Source organism: Elephantulus edwardii, unplaced genomic scaffold, assembly GCF_000299155.1.
Source record: "Elephantulus edwardii isolate Elephantulus edwardi_28Jun2011 unplaced genomic scaffold, EleEdw1.0 scaffold00004, whole genome shotgun sequence".
In the NCBI taxonomy this organism is placed as follows: domain Eukaryota; kingdom Metazoa; phylum Chordata; class Mammalia; order Macroscelidea; family Macroscelididae; genus Elephantulus; species Elephantulus edwardii.
The window spans coordinates 36,150,029-36,155,252 of record NW_006399754.1 but is presented as its reverse complement, the minus strand read 5'-3'; positions in this window follow the sequence as shown (position 1 = coordinate 36,155,252).

Below are 5,224 nucleotides of genomic sequence, written 5' to 3'. Positions count from 1 at the left end.
ACCCTCTCACCTTCTATCTGCCAACATGCAGACTGCACTCATCTTCACCTGCAACACGCAGACCCCTCACCTACCACCTGCCGACACAAGACTCTGCCAAGGGCAGGGAGCAAGGCATGCCAGGACACATGTGAACACTGGTTTAGAGCTGCTTACATTGTCACAACTGGGCAGGCACCTGCGGGTCAGCTGTGGTCACTTCCCCACAACCTCCCAAACGTAACTAGCTCCTGTCACTGGGTGATGTCACGACCACAGCCCTAACAATGGCCACACTCCGCGGATCTGAGTGGCTCCTTGCAAGGACTGCTCCCTCTGCAAATAGCAGGGCACCAGTGGTGGCCAGGGGTGCTGGGCCTCGGCAACCAGTCTCCCCCAGGAATGTGGCTCTGTGTGTCCTGGGCCCACAACGTCCTTCCTCCCCACGGGCTAGGCCGTGGACCCTTCTCCACGTGGCCCTGTGGTGAGGTGGGGTTAACCAGAGAGTCAGCAGTGTGAATCGACAAGTTGCCGAATAGGAGGACGAGGCAGTCTGCTTCCACGCAGAATGACACCCTTGGAAATCCGGGGGCAGCTCTACTGTCCTCTGTCCTAAAGGGCTGCTGTGAGCGGGCATCTCCCCAGTGGCTGTGGAAGTGGAGGTGACCATTCGGCTGATGCCTCTCCCCAAACCCCTCCCCCTCAAAGCAGCTTTCTCTGATTATTCTGTATTAAACAAGCTGCTGCTGAGAGGCTGGGCTGGAAAGCCACGCCACGCTGCAGAGGACACGCATGTAACCAGGCCATTCCCTTGGGGTATTTGAGCCTTGCCTCTGACCTGTGGCGTGGAAGAGCCTGAACGTCCCATGGACTTTAACAAACAGCTATGTCCTGGAGAAAGCAGCACAGGGCTCCTGGGAGGCCAAGATGGTGAAGCTTCACCTCACACAGTCGGGGCATGCTGCTAGGAGAGGCTTGAAGAGGGACATCATGCTTGGAAAGGTGGAGGGACGGTGAAGGAGAGGAAGACCTGAGGACATGGACCGACACAGTGATCGTACCAATGACTTCCAGTGTGTCAGAACTGATGAGGAAAGCACAGGACAGGACAGTGTTCAAAAGGTCACCATGAGTCATACTCAACTCGACAGCACGTAACAGCACTGCTACCCTCCTGGAGCTCAGCCAGCCTACTGCTCTGCGGTGCCACCAGCTCACACGCACAGCTCACACCTCCCAGCCGCTCCACTCGAGAAAGGAGGGGAACCAACTGCTGTGACAGCCCCGTAAGGCAAGAGCCCACCGCAAGGCGACAACCTGTCACAAGGCAAGAGCCTGTTGCAAGGCAAGAGCCCGTGACAAGGCAAGAGCCCGTTGCAAGGCAAGAGCCTGTTGCAAGGCAAGAGCCTGTCACAAGGCGACAGCCCACCCCGCAAGGCCAGACAGAGCCTGTTGCAAGGCAAGAGCCCATCACAAGAGCCCGTCACAAAGCAAGAGCCCATGACAAGGCAAGAGCCCACCACAAGGCGACAGCCTGCCGCAAGGTCAGCTATAGTCCATTCAGACTCAAGGGCGCCCAGCAACACGAAGGCTGCAGTCCACAGGCTGCAGTGGCCAGCGCTCTCTGTTGGATGGAAGCGGCATCATGTCAGCTCCTTCTTTTGTGCCCTACAATGTTCTTACTGTGTTAAACATTAGGAGTCTGTGAAGAGGAGAAAACTTATGGCCAGAACAATCAAGAAATAATCAAAGGGGGGAAAAGAAATAAACAACTGGAACAGGCTCACAGAATTCCTCTAAGTCATCCTCAACTTGACGGCACCCCACAAGGCTGCGATATTTAGGGAGTTCTGGTGGCCTCATGGTAAGGAACTGTGCTGCCAAGTCAAAGGCACGTGGTTCGAATCTACCAGCCGCTCTACAGGAGAAAGATGAGCAGTCAACTTCTGTGTGATTTACTGTCGGGAAACCCAGTTACGTCCTAACCACGACAATCAAGAGAGCGGCAGCAGCCCCACAGCCCAGGTGCTGGATCAGCGCACAAAGGGAAGAACGGAGAAGACAGCACAGAAAACGAAAACTCTGAACAAACAACCGACATCTCATGGGCATTCTGGAGTCGGAAGGCAGTATCTGACAAGAATCCCTCTGAAGGGTTAAGGAGCACACCAGGCATGGGAAAAAAGATTTCTAAATTTAAAGACAGAGCAACGGGGTTGGGGTGGGGAGATAATGAAAAAAAGCACACAGGCCTCTGAGACAGGCACACACAACAGACGTGTGCATGTGAGGAGAGAATGGGCAACAATGGGCCAAAACGCAGCTGGAAGACGTGGAACCCCAGATGTGGCAGGTCAGTGAGCCCCAGGCTGCAAGAATAAAAGGAAAAGCACCCCGAGGCCCTTCACAGTCAGACCCGAAGGCCTGACACGGAAAGCAGGAGGAAACTCGGACAGCAGCCGAGGTCCTGCAGGGGCTGGGGTGTGTGTGGGGGGGAGACTGTTTCAGAAGAGCGGGGCAGTTGGCTGACTTCTCACAGCAGAGCAGAAAGCCCAGGAGAAAATGTAAACTTACTTCAGAACAAAGGTGCGGTAAAGACTTTCTGAGCAAAGCAGAGGTGCAATGAATACTCAGGAAGCTTTTAGAACGATGGATGCACAGAACTACAAGAATAAGGGAAGAAAGGACACGAAATGAGAACATTCCTAAGTCAACACAAAAAATATAGTGACTTTCAGTAACGTGCTGCACTGCCAAGCAAAAGGCCTATGGTTCAAATCCACCCACTGCTCTACTGAGATGCGGACTCTCCCCTGTTCCACTTACAGCCTCTGAAAAGCGGCGGGAGGGTGAGCTGTGGGTCGGCGCAGAGTCCACAGCACACAGCGACAGCGATACTCCAGCACTCAGAACTACGCATGGTAACGCAACGTAGCAGAAAGCACGTGGCAGCGCTGTGTACAGGTGTCAAAACACTAACAACGTGCGCACCATAAGAAGACAAGCACAGACTGTCACTGTGAACTGCTGGGCGACCGTGGCAAGAAAAACAACCCAAGGGTAACAAAGAGGAGGCGGACAACGAGCAAGACCGTCAAACCTTGAATGAGCACCACACGAAGAGGACCGTCCACGCTCTAAAAGCCGTCTCACCCAGGAGCAGAGTCTCCACTTTTCTCTCTTCAGAGCAGGAAGTGGGTTTGAACTGCTTCCCTGTGGACTGGCAGCCCAACTTAGACCGTTTTGTCAGCAGAATTCCTACTGCTACGCTGTTTTTATGCGCTGCAGAGCTGGGATCACCCACGGCTGACCCCAAGCATGTCTGCAGAGGCTGTACACTGCATGTGAAGAGGCTGCACATCTGCCTCCCACGGAGCAGCTGGTGGGTTTGAACCACGTATCCTTGGATGAGCAGTTTATCTTCTCACCACTAAGTCATGAGAGCTCCCGGGAGCTGGCATGATAATCCCACATTTTGTACAATGAACAAACAACTTCCAATTACACTGAACAGCTTGTCCCTCAGGGACATCCACCCTCCGTCCTGGCCTCACACGGTGCCACAGGTGGCGCTGGTGACACAGCGATGCTACTGGCTTCCCAGCTCCTCATCTGCCATCAGGGGCCCAGGGTCTGCACACAGGACTCTAAGCGCCGTGACGACATCCTGCTCTTTAACCTGGCAGACGGCAGGAGCCTGGCCACCAGCCCAATCTGTCCTTAGCACTCAGCTTCTGTCGTCTGTACTGCAGTTTTCTTCAGTTTATAATTCATTCATTTAAAGGATGCTTAGCTGTCAAATCAAGAAGTTTAAATGAAAAGCTGGAAAAAAACGTTACTGGAAAGCAGATTTCCTCCTCTCCGCAACACAGAGTGCCCAGCCCATTCTGACCCCTGCGACCTTCCACCGGCTGTCTGAGGCCAGAAACCTTCACAGGAGACTGCACATCTTTCGCTCTTAGAGCAGCTGCTGGATTTGAACTCACGACCTTTGTCGAGCAGGTGGCACTACATGGAACTCACTATAGCACCTGGGCCCTTCTTCAGGAAACAAAGACTCATCACACTTTGACTTCCTCTGTTGCATACACATATTTACATATATATACTGATTTCACATAAATAACACAAATTATATTAATGTCCATGTTTATTCAACATCACAGAGAAAATAAATGATGTCTGGAAGTAGGTCACCCATCTAACTCCCCTCTGCTGAGTGTGGTGGCACAGGACACGCTGTCACAGGGAAGGGGCTGGAACCACATGCCTGACAGTCTTCACATGAGCACCCCCACACACCTCAAAAACCATTTACGAGTTACAAGACAGGACAGAAGAAATGGAACCTTTAATACTGGATGGGCAGGAGCCCACGCAGCGGGGTCGCCCCATGCACTGCCACAGGCACCCACAGAGCGGGCTCACACCCGTGCAATGCCACAGGCACCCACAGAGCGAGCTCACACCCGTGCAATGCCACAGGCACCCACAGAGCGGGCTCACACCCGTGCAATGCCACAGGCACACACAGAGCGGGGTCACCCCCGTGCAATGCCACAGGCACCCACATAGCGGGGTCGCCCCTGTGCAATGCCACAGGCACACACAGACCAGGGTCACCCCCGTGCAATGCCACAGGCACACACAGAGCGGGGTCACCCCCGTGCACTGCCACAGGCACACAAAGAGCGGGGTCACCCCCGTGCAATGCCACAGGCACACACAGACCAGGGTCACCCCCGTGCACTGCCACAGGCACACAAAGAGCGGGGTCACCCCCGTGCAATGCCACAGGCACCCACATAGCGGGGTCGCCCCTGTGCAATGCCACAGGCACACACAGACCAGGGTCACCCCCGTGCACTGCCACAGGCACACACAGAGCGGGGTCACCCCTGGGCAATGCCACAGGCACACACAGAGCGGGGTCACCCCCGTGCACTGCCACAGGCACACACAGAGCGGGGTCACACCGTGCACTGCCACAGGCAGGCATGTGCTCAGCACGCAGCCTCGCACAGAAGTCCTGCATATTCAGGATGCAGCCTGTTACAGTGAGCGAAACATTCTCTTAACATTAGACAGTACACAGCTTCAAAGGGAACATTCTCACTGACATTTGCTGAGCTCTGTGAGCAATTCCTGTATTATACACACTTGGTTTAGTCTAGTTAATTCTGTGGTTCTCCAAATGTGAGCACATGAAAGGTTAACTTTTAACATTAATAGATGATTCTCTAAG